The sequence below is a fragment of the Tachypleus tridentatus genome, chromosome 6 (genome assembly GCF_004210375.1).
Source record: "Tachypleus tridentatus isolate NWPU-2018 chromosome 6, ASM421037v1, whole genome shotgun sequence".
In the NCBI taxonomy this organism is placed as follows: domain Eukaryota; kingdom Metazoa; phylum Arthropoda; class Merostomata; order Xiphosura; family Limulidae; genus Tachypleus; species Tachypleus tridentatus.
Genome location: NC_134830.1, coordinates 111,447,167 through 111,465,795, shown reverse-complemented (window position 1 = coordinate 111,465,795; position 18,629 = coordinate 111,447,167). Strand labels below are relative to the sequence as shown.

General features: G+C 37.1%; 1 protein-coding gene across 3 annotated transcripts in view; it reads left to right on the top strand.

Annotated features, from left to right (window-relative positions):
• The window catches only part of LOC143253300 (serine/threonine-protein kinase B-raf-like), a 78,046-nt gene that overhangs the window by 17,180 nt on the left and 42,237 nt on the right, over positions 1–18,629 (top strand). The gene's annotated exons all lie outside the window — the stretch shown is intronic.

Sequence of the window (18,629 nt, the reverse complement as noted above, 5' to 3'; positions counted from 1 at the left end):
ACATATAAACACGGTGAAATCCTCTTATTTTCGAAGGTGATTGAGGATATACCCATTAAGGTTACTCCCTATGCTACTTTGAATTCATCATGATGAGTTATTGTTGAGAAGGATTTGAAGATCACCCCCAAATTGGAGATTCTTGCTGGTTTCTCCACCCAAGGAATTTCTGCAGTGAGGCATATCTCCACTCGTAAAGATGGAATTATGATGCTGACCAATGTCCTAATTTTAACATTTACATCACCACGTCCACCTGTCACCATCAAGGCAGATTATCTTAATTGCAAGATATGCATATATTCCAAACCCTCTCAGATATTTCCAATGACAGCAGTTTAGTCACTCGAAGGCATCATGTTGTGGTTCCTTAATGTGTGATTGTTACAATGCCTATGAATGTGAAACAGACCTTCATTGCATTAATTGTAATAGCCCATCGTACTTTCTTTCTTGCCCTAAGTGGTTGAAAGAAAAAGAGGTGCAGCATTTGTAAACGATTCAAAGCATTACTTACCCTGAAGCTAGAAAGTTATTGTTCACCACTTCACCTTGGACGTATGTTGCTGCACTTTGTTCCACTACTATGGTGGGAGTACAAACAGATCTCTCCGTGCTTCCAAAAGAATCATTCTCAAACCATATGAAAAGTATTTTGACCTCTATGGTTGAAAACGTTGAAAAATCAACATTAACACTCATCTCTGTCCCTAACATTCATTCCAGCAAACCCCAAGATGCAAATTGATCATTCATTTACATCCTCAGTCTCTGAAATCCTTTTCCAATGACATAAACCTGCCCAGTTGACCCAGGACAGGATCCATGGAGGTTGGTAGACCTCCCTTGAATAAAGAAAATAACGAAAAAAGACGTGGTTGAAAACAGAGGGGCTCTCCAGCCAATTCCCCTACACGTAAATAAAAATGGCCACTTTGATACAATGGAACTCTTTAGGTTTATGACATCAGGGCACTGATTGCTTCTTACCATCCTGTATGTCTTTTCTTACAGGAAACATTTCTGAAATCTGTGAATACAGTTACCTTTCAGCAGTTTTCTTTGTACAGAAATGACAGATTGTGTGATGACTGAATGCATGGAGGTGTGGCACTGTTGGCTGATCAGCATGTTCCCAACCCTGTCTTTGCCACTCAACACATCCTTGGAGGTCATAACTGTAGCTATCCATGTTTCCTTCAGTCATAGCATCATTGTTTGTTCTCTTTACTTGTCTCCTGAAGAGACCTTGATGCTCTCATTGAACAGTTGCTATCTCCATTTTTAATCCTGGGGAACTTTAATGGATATAATCACCTCCTGGGAGGTACTGATATTGATGGGAGTGATTGCTTCATGGAGCATATACTCTAAGATCACAACCTTTCTCTTTTCAATACTGGTTCCTATACTTATTTTGATGCACCTAGTCAGTCCTTTACTGCTTTATTGATCTCTCAGTTTGCTTCCCTTCACTATTCTCCCACTTTTTATGAAAGGTTGACAGTAACTTATGAGACAGTGATAATTTTCATATCATTTTGAGAGAGACTGGCCATAGTTGATGCCACCCAATCCACGTGCCCTGGTGGAAGCTGGATCAAGCCAACTGGCCCATTTTCACTGCTCTCACAGAACTTGATCCTGCTATTATCTATAAGCCATCAATAAATGACTGTGTGGCAGCAGTAACTGACTATACAGACAGCGATTCAATGTATTCCTAAAATTTCGACACGTTTTCCACGATGTATTTATCCATGGTGGAATCCTGCCTGCCACATGGCACAGAAGGCCTAAAAAATGGGCCTGGGATACTTTTCATAAGTATCCCATACTTTTGAACTGCATCACTTTCTAACAGGCCTGTGCATATGCTCGGCAGTTAAGATGTCAAATCTAGCAGAAATATTGGATTAAGTTCACAACCAGCATGTCTTCTACCACCAGTTCCAAAGTCACATGGGATAAGATTTGAAAGGTCAGTGGGCAATATAACTCTGTCCCCCACTCGATCTTGCTCTCTGATGGCCAGGAAGTAGCTGATATGTGGAGCATTGTCAATACTCTAGGTGAAAGCTTTTGCCAGGTATCTATCGCTTCTGCTTCATCCTCCACCTTCTTAGCCATCAAGACTCAGGCAGAGCAGTCACCTCTTTCCTTTTGAGTTGATCATCTCTATGACTATAATCACCCCTTTACACTTATGAAACTGAAACTGGCTCTTCATCAGTCTGGCAGTACATCAGTTGGACTTTATGATATACACTACAAGATGCTGTGCCATCTGTCTCCTGTTTTTCTTGCTATTCTTCTAATTGTTTTTAACTGGATCCAGCAGGAGAATGTTTTTCCAGATGCTTGGCACCAGGTTATTGTCCTACCTTTCTCTTAGGCCTGGGAAATATTGTAAGATTCCCTCAAACTACCATCCAATTCCTTTGACGAGCTGTCTCTGTAAGACCTTAGAGAGAATGGTTAACTCTCTTCTTGTTTGTTTCCTTGAATCAAACAACTTCCTCTTGCCCATCCAGTGTGGGTTCTGACAACAACACTCCACCATGGACCATCTGATTTGATTTGAAATATCATTCAGAGAAGCCTTTCTCAAATGACAACATCTTATATCACTATTCTTTGAATTTGAGAAGGCTTATGATACTACATCGAAGTATGGCATTTTGCGAGACCTCCACTTATATGAGTTATGTAGTCATTTGCCCATTTTTGTTAAAATATTTTTAATGGACAGGCAATTGCAAGTTTGTGTGAGGTCGACACTTTTCAGTTCTTTTCTACAGGAACTTGGAGTCCCTCAGGGCTGTGTTTTGAGTATCACACTTTTCAGTATAAAGGTGAATGACAACTGAACAACTCTCTATGTGTAAAAATGGCTCATTTGGGTTGAGAAAATTTTTTACGTAGAGGAGCGAACAACGTTTCGACCTTCTTCGGTCATTGTCATGTTCATAAAGAAAGAAAGAGGTGAACCTGATGATGACCGAAAAGGTCAAAACGTTGTTCGCTCCTCTATGTAAAAATTTTCTCAACCCAAATAAGCTGTTTTTACATGTATATTTTTCTCTACAAGTGGGTGTTCGACATCACTGAACAACTCTTTCTTACTGTTGCAAATGGGCTCTATGTTGATGACTTTCACATCTCATGCCAGTCGTCAAATGTGAGGTGTATTGAGTGGCAGCTACAGGTTACCCTCAGTTGTTTACTGAAGTAGAACACAGCAAATGGCTTTAACTTCTCTCTTTCTAAAACTGTTTGCATGCACTTTTGCCACCATCAAGGTGTTCTTCCTGATTCTGAACTCCATGTCGGTGAAGCTGTGCTACCCATGGTCCCTGAGACAAAGTTCTTTGACTGTAAGCTGACCTTTATACCACATATCAAGCATCTACGAATCGAATGTACAAGAACACTGAACATACTCCATGTCCTCTCTTCTACCACTTGGGGAGCAGATCGATGTTCTGTGCTAAAGATATATCGTGCTCTTATTCAGTTGAAACTAAACTATGAGTCACTGGTCTATGGCTCTGCCAGGACCTTGGCCTTGAAGGGCTGGACTCTATTCATCATTTGGGACTTCAGCCCTGCACTGGGGCTTTTTGCACTTCCCCAGTTCAGAGCTTACACATAGTCTCAAGAACCTTCTCTACACCTCTGCTGTTTGCAACTGTCTTTACTCTATGTTTTGAAACTTCAATTCTTGCCACAGCATCTCACGTGAGGTTCTGTTTTCTTTCCTCGGTAGGTCATGCTTTTTCAGAACACACAATCTGCCATTGCTTCTTTTGGCCTTCGTATCTAGGTTCAGTTGGATGAATTGGGTCTGTCCTTGGGAAACGTTGCTGTATCCACTGGTCAGTCCATCCCTCCATGGCTTATTACAATCCCCAAATGTGACCTTTCTTTAAGTCATCTGAGAAAAGCAGATACTCCCGATTGGAAGTATCGTGTTTTATTTGCTGAGCATCTTTCGAACTATTCTTTCATTCCCATTTATGCGGATGGTTCGATATCAGGTTACTCTGTGGGTTCTGCCATGATTTGTTGTGGTTTGGTGGTTGCGCACAGAATCCCCTCTACAGTTTCTGTGTTCACTGTTGAACTGTATGCCATTTTTCTTGCCCTGGATCACATAGAAGCTAAGTAGTACTCGAATTGCACTAGTTATACTGACTCGCTTAGTTTTCTACTGGCCCTGGAATCGCTTCTTGTTAGCTTACACACTGTTCTCGACGACATTCAAATCCGACTGGCCCATTTCTTTTTAACATCTACTTCTATCCAGTTTTTTCTGGATACCAGGCCACGTTGGTATTCGCGGAACAAGCTCGCCGACACCGCAGCTAAATCTGTCTGCTCTAGAGGAATCACTGCTGTGCTTGTTCCATACATGGACTATGATCCTGTATTCGAGGCTCCGCTCCCTGCTAGTTGACAGTCGACTTGGAGTGAGCAACGTGGAAGCAAGCTTTTCCAAATAAAACCCTCTATTGCACTTTGGCTGTCTTGTTTCCGCAAGGATAGGAAAGAGGAAGTTGTCCTAATTAGACTACGCATTGGTCACATTTTTTTAACTCGTTTTTTTTCTTGTATCTGGGACTGATGCACCAATGTATTGTCTGTGTGACCCTCAGGTCACAATAAGCCACATTTTACTGTCTTGCTGTCGTTGAGAGTCGTAACGACGGCGCCATTTTAGACATGTTTTGTTCCAAGGTTTATCCATAACGTTAGATAGTGTCATTGGCGATGGTAGAACTAACCACCTTACAAATGTTTGTAGTTTGCTTTTTTAAAATTGATTCCTATTTACGAATTAAAGCACAACTAGTTCGATATGAAATTAGAAAATGGCCGTAATGTCAGATAACTAGAAACCAGGGCTGTGTTTTCTTATAGCAAAGCCATATCGGGCTATCTGCTGAGCCCACCTAGGGGAATCGAACCCCTGATTTTAGCGTTGTAAACCCGTAGACTTACCGCTGTACTAGCGGGGGGCAAACCAAGAGTGGAAAGAGTCACCAACTTCAGGTGAGTAACGCTGCTAGTTGAATTATCCTTTAGTCATTCTGGTGAGTTATAATAATTAAAATTAGGCTACAGAAAGTCTTTAAAACTTGTACAACTGTGCTTTCTCTCTTACTGCTGTAAACTAGATATAAAAATTGGATTTAACGCTATTTATGTTTTTATTTCAAAAATTAAACTTTGTTTTGTTTTACCGTAATTCCTTGTTACGAATTTTAATAATTTTACTTTACTTTTACCAAATAATTGGCGCAGATAGCCTAGTTGTTTTGCGCCGTAAAACGCTAAACCCACCAACTAACCAACATAACATTATTTCTTTATTTAAATTTACTGTATTATCTATAGCTATTTGCATAGCAGAGATGTATGTAGATTTTGATGGAAACTAAGTGTTATCACTTCTTGGATTATATCATAAATAGGCTGTTTACGTACCTTATCAAGTTATAGCAATGAAATTTGTACCACAATACCTAACTTTTTAAGTAACACACTAAGCACGACCAGTGTCATTAAATGTGTGATTAGTTGTCAAGATGTCTCGTGACTCATTCTTGGCGCGTAAGTTGACATATACGTTTAATTTTTCACCAACAAAATTTAATGGTTAAAATATTGGGGATTTTGGAACAGCAGTGCCTTGTCTTTAACGTGGTGTACATAATGTGTGGTCAGATGTTTTCTATAAATAGTATTGTTTTCAACCCTTGTAAGATGCAAGCTAATAGGGTAACAAACACCAACTCTATTTCTTAAGACTTAAGTGTTGAAAGATATTTTTTAGTTTTATTTTATATATAATATCTGCAAGTGAACTGAACCGAAGAAGACATAAAATGAAAATGTTTACGTGCATATTGAGCGGTAGTTGTACTCATTCGTTAAATACCTCTTAATTTTAAGGCACGATTCAACCTTCAAAGAAATCAAAACCAGTTCACAGAAACATCTTATACTACTACTTGTCAGTTAACCCTTCTAAGAAGAAATGTTTTTCTTTCTTGTGCAGGTGTTTACTAACTTAGGAAACTAGTTTTAAAAAGATAATTCAACTAGAAAATATATACTTATTTCTCCAAATGCTTGTCCTGTTACAGTTAATATTTAATACAACAATGAAATGGAATATTAAAACAAAAATATAAATTTATGTAGTATAAACATGCGTGCCATTTTTCCGCTGAAACGCGGACTTCCGCGGTTTTCAAACGGCCAACGATCACCCACGAGATTCGTGTAAATTCGAGGAGAAAATATGAGCGATTTGGGGGCCGGGTAGGTGGTTTTTGAGGAGAAATCGTATTTTTTCAATGTTTATTGCAGAAAAAAAAAAAAAAATCTGACCGCCGTCTTGGAGGCAGTCTCGTTTCGTCTCGTTGCAGGTCTCGTGGTCTGGTATCGTGTGCATACCAGACGATAAAATATTCTCTACGCTCCAAAGAAACAACAGCGATTGAAATGTTTAAAAGGAAAGATGTTCATTTTGATCCTGTTGACAAGAGAATGTGTAAGGACATTAGATCAGCAGCTTCAAAGTATACCTCAAAGCTGAGGGAGAATCAGAAGAAAAGGGCAGAAAGGCTTGAGGCCTATGGTTCTGTGAAATCTGGCCCGGCCACCTTGGCTAAAGAAAAAGTCCAGAAAGCCGCAGAGGCACAGAGAGCTGCCCATTCAGAGAAGGAGAGAAAAAAAGCTCGGAAGAGAGCACTGGAAACCCTTGTCTCGAAAAAGAGGAAAGTTGCCAAGATTGATTAAAGGAAATTAAGTGATTTGAAATTTGACTGTAATTTGTGCAACAGAGCAGAAGTTGATATCAGTGACTGAAAAACATTTTATTATTATCTGCAGCATACAGTGCCAGTGGTTTATTTTAAAGCATATCATTAATTTTATTTTGAAGCAATGTCAAAGCTTTCCTTGATTTGCTGTTTCAGTTTGTATTGTGAAAGAATGAAAAATATACTGATATTGAGGTACCAGTAATTTACTGACAAGATTGTATAGATGAACAAGTTTTACTGTAGGTAGTCATGTAGAGTAATTTTAAGTAATTTGAAATTTTAATGGAATACATGCAGCAGAGCAGTAGTTGTTGATGTCAGTGACTGTACAAAATTTAATTTCTGAGGCATATCACTGATATCAGTAGTTTAATATTGAACCATATCAGTAGTTGAATTTTTAAGCAATGTCATAGCTTTCCTTCATATATTGTTTTAGTTTGTATTGTCAATTTGTGAAAGAATGGAAAATTCACAGGCATTAAGGTACCAGTAGTATAATGACAAGATTGCATAGATGAACAATTTGAACTGTAGGTAGTCATGATTAGTCAAAATAGTAATTTTATGTGATTTGAAAATTGTATGGAATATATGCAGCAGAGAAGTAGTTATTGGCAATGACTGTAAAACATTTAATTGGCAGCATACCAGTAGTTGATGATGATGATGTTATTGATGACAAAAAGGATAATAATGAAATGATTTGTATTTGAAATATTTACTGAGTTATTTTGGCATTATTAACTCATATTACTAATATATTTTGATTTAGAAAAAAATTAAACTGAATAAATAGCAAATAAACAATCTTAAATTTCATTTATTTACTTTTTATTTTATTTGTTAATTTTAGATATTTTGATATATCTTCTAAAAATGAATGCAAATTAAAAGAATAAATCAATCTGCTAAAAACTGTAAATGAAAGTTATAGTTTTTATTAGTTTGATTTAGTCTTTTAATTTCCTTTTGTTATTTTATATGATATATATTGTGTACTTTTCCAACATTGCAATGTCAAAAAACATAAAGAAATTATGTCCCAGATTGCACCAAATCACACCAAATAGCATCCATTTTTTAAAATTTCCCGGGGGGGCATGCCCCCGGACCACCCTAGTCAGGCGCGGCTGCGCCGCGCTGTAGCGCCAGGCTATATACCTTTTCCCCTTTTTTATCATAAATGTCATTGGCATGCCTGTATAAAGCAGTTATCTATGTATAATTCTATATACATAGGTATGTAAGTATGGATGCATATACTACACATACTCCAGAGTTATTAGTAATGACTTACTACTAAAGAGTGAGACACTTTTAATCGTCTTCTGTACATCTAGAAACAGCCGTTGACTGAAAAAGCAGTGTTAAAGCGCTACCTGCCTATCGAAATCGAAAATGTAAAAAAATAAGATACGATATTTGAAACCTCGTGATATATACTTCTGATGTTGCAAATATAAACAAATCAACATGAATAGAGACAAATATAATAGTACAGTAAAAACAAGAAATTAATTTCAGAGGAACCAACAAGATAAAGTATGTTACACTACATGGTAGTGTTTGCACTTAGCAATACTTTACGTGGGTGAATGTTGAAACGTACTGTTACGTGTGATGATGTGACATATTATATTCTGTCAGATAATAATTTAAATAGCCGATAGATGGCGATAACTATAAATCTTAAACCAAATAACGTCGCAGTTTTATTAAAGCAGGTTGAAATATATGCACCATAAATTGCTATCGACATCCTCTGGCTCTCGTAAAATCATCAAGAACATGTTCCTGGTATAGATGCGATGTTAAGGACTGTGGAGCCTGGTCGGCAGCACACGACCTTTATGCATAGTCATGAAGTCGCGTCTCAAAAATGAGAGCAACGTGAGCATGCTCGTTGTGTGTTTTGAAGTTGCAGCGTAATTACCCGTAACAGGACAGGTTAGCACTATTATTATTTCTCTATTGTCACATGATCTTACAATAATATAATAGATGCGAAAATAGCATCCAGATTTTTTCAAACTCTCAGTATTTTCTGAATACGTCACTAATCATTTTTGTAAACACGTACGTGTATTGAAAAAATAACCAAAAGTCAACAAGTTTTTGTTATTCAGGACAGCAGTGGAATATTTCTTGTAAATAAAAAATTAAAGCAGTGTGGTGAAAGTTAAAACTGTTTAATTTTACAACGGCAACAAAGTAATAAAATCTTGAATAAAAAAAAGTCAATTTTGTATATGGTTTAACAATAACAACGGATGGTTATCAGAACAACAGTTTGCCAAAATCACCTATGATTGTGTGCTTGATGAGATATAAAAAAATTTGTATTTTGGCAGATTCATGAAACAATATGCATAATAAAAAAATAATAGATTTCTATAAAACCAGGACACTAGGTATCTTTTTGAAAGAATAAATAAATAAATAATTTACACACACAAACAAAATAACCGTTATCTCTTGTGTCAAAATCATTACTATTTATTGTATTTTTGTGCACGTAAACTCTATGTTACTTATTGCTAGGTGTCAAACGTGGCCTAGTTGTTAGCTTTCTGGAATAAAGGTATTTGTTTTCAATATTCATTTCCTGTAATCGTACGTAAGCAGAATCAACAACAACAAAAGAAGTTCCGTAGGTATGTTACAAGAGTAACGGTCAAATCCCTATATTCGATCACACAAGATGAGACTGAATTCAGGAAGAAACTGTTTGAAAACCGAAAATACCACACTTTTGAAACTGCTGCTAGTGGGATTACAATGTGTTTCACGAACAGCTGACTGACCAACCACTTTCAACCACATTGTTTCCATCGACTATCAGCCTTGTTTGACACCCATGTAATTGTGTATGCATATGTCGTTTAAAATTGGTCTGTTTGATACCGCACTTGCAAACACTTCAAGACTTTAAAAGGACAATATATCTAGCTTTGAATCTTCGGGTAGCTTTTAGTAGTTTTCAGATGGAGGAGGGTGTAATGTAGATCGAGGAGATCCTGGATGTTGCCGGATGTTTGAGCTGCCCATGTTGACTAACTGTCCTTTCAAAATAACGGACAGCTAGAGCTCATATAAGTCTTTAAGTTTGTTTGTTTTTGAATTTCGGTCAAAGCTACATGAGGGCTATCTGCGCTAGCCGTCCCTAATTTAGCATCCATCACCAACTCTTGGGCCACCTTTTTACCAACGAATAGTGGGATTGACTGTTACATTATAACGCCACCATGGCTGAAAGGGCGAGCATGTTTGGTGTGATATGGACTCTAACTCGCGACCCTCAGGGTAAGAGTCTCGCGTCCTAACCACCTGGTCGTGCCGGGATAAACCTAAGTAGTATTGCGCAAATAATCTAAAATAAACTTATTGCTAGGGCAGAGAAAGAATCGAGGCTGGCGGTAATGGTCATACGATTTGAAAACCAAATTACTTAAACTGCGGATGGGTTAGTTTTTAATACAATGTGACGTCCTATTCTCTAGAGACTGAGAAAACCTTTGTCAAAAAATATTTTGGTCATTCTCGACATCTCAAACAGATCCAAGTGCTTATACGTGATTTAAACTGCAAAGAAAAAATATTTAATCAAGAGGGACTTTTCAGTAGGTGCGACGCTTGAAAGTATTTTAGGTTGAATTAGAGTAAATTAATTTGTGAAACATTTTCCACTCCTTTATATCAGCTATATTTTTGTGCGGCAGCAATACCAAGTGTGGAGCGCGCGTATACCAATTCAATTTTATTACTCATTAGGATCTTTACCAGCCTGCCCTCAAGTGAAAATTTCTTTTAGGCAGGATTAGAGTAAATTAATCTCTGAGATATTGGGCAATGTAAAATACATCAATTCTAAATTCAAAGCTGTAATTATGTGACAAATCAGTCAAGAGATGACGGAGCTATCAGCTAAAAGTTTGTACTTGGAAAAATTCAAAGAAAAATTCTATAAGCCACTTTGTCGCGGCTAAAAAAGTAGCTCCAGAAAACTTTTCAAGTTAAACACTGCGGAAAAAACAAATAAAAAACACAGAAGCGAACATGCAAAACCTGTAAAATATTTGTCTTTAAATTCCTGTTTTGATTACCAGAAGAGGCAATCTATCAGTGAAAGTAGGCCGGAAGATATCAGATTAAAAATACTTGCATGTAACAGATTAACTAGTAAAAATATATAATTATATTAGTAAAAATGCTTGTTTAAGTTAAGCACAAAACTAGACAAATATATAATATTACATTTTACATAGATATTCAGGTCCGGTATGGCTAGGTGGATTAAGGCGTTCGACTCGTAATCTGAGGGTCGCGGGTTCGAATCCCGGTCGCACCAAACATGCTCGCCTTTTCAGCCGTGGGGACATTACAATATGACGTTGGTAAAAGAGTAACCCAAGAGTAGGCGGTGAGTGGTGATGACTAGCTGCCCTCCCTCTACTCTCACACTGCTAAATTAGGGACGGCTAGCGGAGGGTGTAAAATTCAAACAAACAACATAGATATTCTACAAGTAGATGCAGGTACTGGATAAACTGCGAAAAAAAAAAGCGAGTAGTATATTTTCCCGAATTTTGTAAGGTGAAAAAAAAACCTTTTTTTATCTAAAAGATATTTTACGGGTCAATTTTACAAATGTTATTGAAACTTTTATACGGGGTAATACGCTAAGCTAATCATTTATGTTCATATAAATCTTCGTCATCGTATTTGCTGCCGTTAATCTTTACTTCATCCTCTTCTGATTCGAACATCATATCATTATCCGACCCATCCATTACATTGGGTATACATTTTTTGAAGCCCATAAATGGTGGTTTAATGGTTTCGGTGGATGCTTCTAATAAAATGCCAATCAAAACTGAACGTGCGCGAATGTAATGCGCAGTCAATTTTTCGGGAGGTATTTAGAGGGAAAAATGCGCATTGTGTTACGGCAAATACGGTAATTAACGGAATCAAGTGGCGGTGCGAGTACGTTGATGACGGACTTTTATGTTAAAAATAATAATAATATGAAATGCTCTATTTGTTTAAACTACTCTTAAAAACTATATATATATATATATTCAGAGCAGGGCCAAGTGGTTAGGGAGTTTGAATCACAGTCTGAAGGTTGTGGGTTCTAATCCTCATCCCACTAAACTTACTTGTCGTTTCATTCGTGGAAGTGTCATAATGTCACGATCACTCCCACTATTCGAAGCCAAATAGTTGGCGGTGAGTGGTCTTTCACTGCTAAATAAGTAACAACCAGTGCAGATAGACCTCGCGTAGCTTTTCGCGAAATTACACACACAAACAACAACAAACAAGCACTATTGAGAGTACGGAACTTTTGAACAGTGACTAACCAACAGTATTCTGATTCGAACGAGAATGAAGTGTCCTACGTGTTCAACTATTTATGTACGAGAATGACCATCCTAAGGCTCGCGACATCTTGTTTGTTTCAAAGAATTGTGTATGCATTTTTCTGGTAAATGTAAATAATTTATACTGTAGGTAAGACGTGTGTGTTAAAGCCGCGTGACTAAAGAGTCTTGACTTCGTCGATTTCCATTTCTGTGTCCGTTAGCTAATTGTATGAGACGAAAAGCAACGACAAAGACAATTGACTGTTTTTCTTTTGTTGTTGTTTTTTTCCTATTTTAAGAAAATTAGTTGTGAACATTATAAGAAATCATAGACGCTTCATTATATAAATAGTAAACAAAACCCTCCAATATTGAGGCAGCTGATATCAGAGTATAGAAGAAGAAAGAATAAAACACTTAAAGGTTGAAATGAATATTCGGAAACTTTTCAAATACCGGATAACGTCTTGAGCAAGTTAATACTGTACTGATGGTGTATCACAACAAACTACTGACAGGTGTTATTCATACAGCAATTTCAGTTAAAAGTTAGAAAGATGGTTATCGCTAAATTTCAAATCCGTGGAGAAATAAATGAAGCTCGTATTGGTGGTAAGTACCACGAGTTTAACTATTATTTGTATCCCTACCCTTTTTTGTTCAATTTTTTAAAAACTCGGGTGGGGTTTTTTTCATATTGGTCGTTTATGGGCCAATAAACCATAATTTTTTATTGAGGCGCGAATGCCTGTGTTTTTCCCCCCGCTAGTACAGCGTTAAGTCTATGGATTTACAACGCTAAAGTCAGGGGTTCGATTCCTCTCGGTGGACTCAGCAAATAGCCCGATGTGGTTTTGCTATATGAAAACACACACACACACCTGTCTATTTTCATACTGAACCAGATAAGTCATGAAAAACACTTTTCCGGAGTTCAAATAGTATCCATGATACTATTTTAATTCTATCAGTATCGGCTACTAGTATGACTAAACTACCCCCCAAAAACAGAATAACTAAAGTAATGGTATGTCATGGCTCAGTTTCGCCATCGAAAATGTTCACCCTCTCAGACTTGAAAGAATGGGTGGCAGATGGTTTTGGCTAGCTGGTTGTCTTTCCTCCAGTCTGTTAGTTCCAAATTAGCGGCGGCTGATGTAGATAAACTGCCAGGTAATTTTGCGCGAAATTTAAAAACCTGAACAAATGTCATAACGATTATCGTTGCGTTGGGATCGCAGTATTTATGCTGTGGTTCCGTGAGTGCTGAGATATCATTTGTAAATAAAGGAGATGAAGAGGTCTAGATAGAACCTGACCCTCCCAGGTTAACAAAGACCGAAATACCAATCCAGATCAGACAGACTTTAGTTACACTGATAAAAGCGATGTAACGACAGCAAGGTTTTGTTTGACCTATAGGTTAGATTATAATATAATGATTTCTCGGAAGATTGGTGACAAAAGCGCTTATTAACACGTGTCGTGTATTTCCCCAATAAAAGATGAGTAAACCTAATTACTGACTTGTTTTTATACTGCCATTGTGGAATCTTTATATTACATCATGTTGAGTGGTTTTATGTTATTGCCTTTTACAACATCTAATGTAAAGAACTAGGAGGAAAAAAGTGAAGTCATCGGCTTGTTTGTAGCAGTAACTAGTTATAGCAATGTGAATTTTGTTGTGTGACTGCTAATTTGTTTGTTTGTTTTGAATTTCGCGCAAAGCCACGCGAGGGTTATCTGCGCTAGCCGTCCCTAATTTAGCAGCTTAAAGTGCGAGCATGTTTCGTGTGACGGGAAGTCGAACCCGTGACTCTCAGATTACAAGTCGGGTGCTCTAACCTACTTGGCCATGTCGGGCCACGTTATGTAAGAGAGGAATCGTCACGGGCTGTTCACCGGGCCAACACGATTGTCTCTGGAGTTATGAGTCATTGTCTACTGGACTGATTTGGAGACACTGTAAACGGATCACCTATATACTAACTGTTGTAAGTTTATAACGACAACTACTGGCCAACGCATGAATGGAAATCAAACATATATTCAATATCTTGACAACATCTCACGGAGCACAAATTAAGGTGTTCTGATGGCAATCGGTGTGTGGCGAAACATTGCATTCTTATGCTCTTAAATCGCCAAATATATCGTGAATTCTTAACTGCTAGCGTCTCATCGTGGTTTAAATTTTGTAATACGTCATAATTTCGGACACTCTGTACACCACGAACTACAGTACTTTATTTAGTAAAAATTAGAATCTCTCATGATTTTAGGCCACATCGGTCGTGTAGGAAGAAGTTAGAAAGCGGAGGGTCCGTGGCAAGACATGCAGATTTTATAATGAGAGATAGAAAGTGCGAGAAGCTTCTTTTAGAACCTCTAGCTAGGGGGTTCTGGAGTCATGCTTTCTAGAAAATTAATATATTAATATAACTTGCAGTTGCTGTACAAGTCAAATATGTTAAAGTGAAGTGCTGAATTAACCCCTATTTCGACTCCTCTGGGTTTGATTGATTGAAATTAAGCACAAAGCTAACAATTAGCTTTCTGTTATCCACCCACCACGGGTATCGAAACCCGATTTCTAGCAGTTTGTGTCCGCAGATATACCGCTATGCCACAAGGAGACGCCTCTGTACTACATAATATTAACGTATTAACCACAACCAATGTAATCTATACCCCATCAGAGTTTCATAAACACATTTTCTAAACAAGATGTTCTCAAACAACTACCTTGCCGGTCTGTGGGATTTCATGAAAACAAACTATTACAATATTTTTACGTAAATCGTAAGTCTTGTTTTTGTACTTGTGTCTTAGCGGCCCGTAATAGTTTAGGGATACAGTGAGTTGGTCCCTGGCATCTTAAAGGAACACTAGTCGGTAATTATCTATTCACCAAATTGTGGGTCCATGAATTTGTTGATTACATTGTCTCTAATAACAGTGAAGACGGGACGGATAGGGCAAATAGTCTTCGTGTGGCTTTGCGCGAAATTCAAAACAAATAAACTATGTATCAAACTTCTATCTAGAATTCTTTAATTTTCCCCATCCGCTATCTCTCTCTCTTTTTTTTTTTTTCGTTATAGAATGAGCCATATTTCTTTGCTAGCCGGGCCCGGCATGGCCAAGCGTGTTAAGGCGTGCGACTCGTAATCTGAGGGTCGCGGGTTCGCATCCCTGTCGCGCCAAAAATGCTCGCCCTTTCAGCCGTGGGGGCGTTATAATGTGACGGTCAATCCCACTATTCGTTGGTAAAAGAGTAGCTCAAGAGTTGGCGGTGGGTGGTGATGACTAGCTGCCTTCCCTCTAGTCTTACACTACTAAATTAGGGACGGCTAGCACAGATAGCCCTCGAGTAGCTTTATGCGAAATTCAAAAAAACAAACAATTCTTTGCTAGCCACAGTACGCAACTAACGTTATATGTTTTATTATTTACATATTTGATGACAGCACACGCGTTAACGTGATCGCTCATTTTATGGCAAAGACTACATTTATATAAAGGGTGCCCGAAAACTATGTAACCTATTATAAACTTAAACCTCCACAAGACAGTAACTATTACAAACTTATCATGGTGGATATAGGGCGCATGGTAAACACATGCTAACCTTCCCTAATGTGGAAGTGATAGATTAGACTACTCTTGTTACATTGAATAAAGGAATTTCACCGTCACTCTTACAACGCACGCACAGCCCCAGACACAAAGAACGATATTTTTTCTTGGTTACAGAAAGCGAACATGGAACGTTAGATCCACGAAATCCAAGCAGTCCACAGTCCAACACGTGATCCGCCAATCTGAAGGAACTGTTTTATTGATATGTTTACCGTTGATTTTAAAGTTGTGCGCCTGTCAGTGTGCTCTCTTGGTGAATAACAGAGAAGGCGACAACGACGGATTGGAATAAATTTTGTGTTGGACGCACAGGGAAAACAGACATCCAGCCAGTTTATACCTGAACAGTTTTTGTGGCACCGTTGTATATTTCTGTAACATGCATACCACCTTTGATTACGCTGTATCCCTCCGATATGTTCAGGTTATCACGTTATTCGATGATTCCATACAATGACCTAAAATTGCTATATAATAGATAGCGGTTTTATGTAGTGATAACCCCATAAAGTTAATTGTTGCTCATACTGTGGAATATTATCTTAATTAAGGCTATCGTATAATACTCTTTTTATATATAGTCATCTGATTTTGTGACAGTAAGGGTATGTTTTCCTTGTATTCATGTAAAATTTTCACTGTCGGAGTTAGTGGTCAGTACGAATTTGAATTGCTTTTCAAACCAAAATTATTTTGAGGTGTTCTTTTATTGCCGAGAGGACTCACGAATACGGTTCTGTAACTTATTTTCAAGTGTCAGTAGGTTACTAGTGTTAAATATCTTTTTCATAAAAGACAAAAGTTGTTCTAACCCCAGTTCATTCTTACAGTTTACTGTAAGAGGTGAAGAAATTCTAAGAGATTATAAGCGAAAATAAAAAGAAATTATAACAGTATGTAAACCGCGTTATGTTTGCTACATACAGTGACTACAGGGTTTTTTTATTTAATATTAGGGTCCATTAAACCAGAAGAGGTGTGACAATACTGGTTAATACCATATATTGACCTTTGATACATATTTTGCACAAATTTATGTATTCACACATATATTTTCTGGTGTGTGTGTATAAGCATAGTGATATTAAAGGCATCTAGTTTTATTTTTGCTATAAGCATAAACTAAATGAATGATATATTCGATTGTCTTGTCTGATTCACTGCTTTAGTCTGGGCTAACAGTATCAAACGTTATTTCCTAACTGCTGTAAGCAGATGAAACGCGCGATTTAGAACGACGCGATAAATTCGTTTTTTCGACTTGATTTTTCGTAAGTGGGTGTATGCTTATGCATGATTATCGTGTTTGTCTGCATATAATGCGCACCCAATTTTGACAAACCTTCATCGTCGTGGAGTTGTAAAAATGTATTGAAGTTTCTAAATACAGTAAAGAACCATCGATGTATTAAAACATTTTTGAAAATATTTGATTGATTATTTTACATGTCAGTTAAAACAAACTGAAAAGTTCATACGTCGAATCATTCATCTTCGCATAAATATTCGTCATCAAATCTGCTTTCTTCAATCTTTGCTTCATCCTCTTCTGATTCCTACATCATATCATCATCCGTCCTGTCCATTACGTTTTTGAAGCTTTTAAATGGTGTTTTAATGATTTTGTGGTAAAATACATAACAAAAGTGAATCTGCGCTATTATAATGCACAGTCAAATTTTTGAGAAGTATTTTGAATAAAAACGTTCGCTTTGTATTCGGGTAAATATAATACGTTTATATATCTTTGCTGGTGCGTGATCGTAGAGTATTTAGTTTAAAGTAGTACATAGTTCCTAATACGAGTAATATGCACGTAGTAAATACTATGGAAGTTATGTGGGCGTGATAACTAATGTTCGTGCGATGTATCAAACATGAATATTTTGTATCTTCCAACATACGTGGGTTCGGTGTTATGAGACCGTAAAGTACAAATGATTTGATTGAGAGTTTTCAAATATTCAAATCAAATAATACGTTTCTGATTGAAAACCGTTTTGCGGTATAAAATTAATGTATTATTGGCAATTATTTCCAAAGGAGTTAAAAAAGGAGTTTTGCCGAAATACATGTAAGCAATTAAATAGTAAATAGTAAGCTATTTAATTGCTTACATGTATTTCGGCAAAATCCACCATGTAAACTCACTCACTTCCTCAGATCGTTAACCCTAAATATATCAATTCACGTGAGCGAAAACCGTATATTTTTTATTGTTTTGTTAGTTACCTTGAATGTAGGTAGATAGTATTGTAACTAACTTTTTCATCTTTACAGCTCAGAATAATCAGGTTAATTTCAACAAAACGATTTTATCAAATGCACAAAACTGGATTAATAATTGATATTGAAATAAAGCGTATCATCGTTTTAGTACTAGCTTATTTTTTTTTTATTATAAATGCGTATACAGTATTCTACAGTGCTACAACACTTGCGTTGTTCAGACCTGTGAATACTTAGTTAGGCTTAATATCAATAAAGAAATGAAAATAATTAAAATAGATGGGGGAGATGGATGAGTGGGTGAAGTTTCTCCACAACCAATTAACGACATTGATGGAAAATGTAAAGGGTGCCCGAGAAGCATGGACCGTAAGGAAAAAGAGACATTATATTCTTAAACAAACATTTTTCTAATGTCAACCGTATATATTTTAGGAAAGAAATCACCCTGATGGAACATTATACCAAGAACTGATGTGTCTATGGCTGTCAGTGGCATGCAGTTTGAATAATAAATTAATTAAGAATAAGTTGTGTATTTTTATCT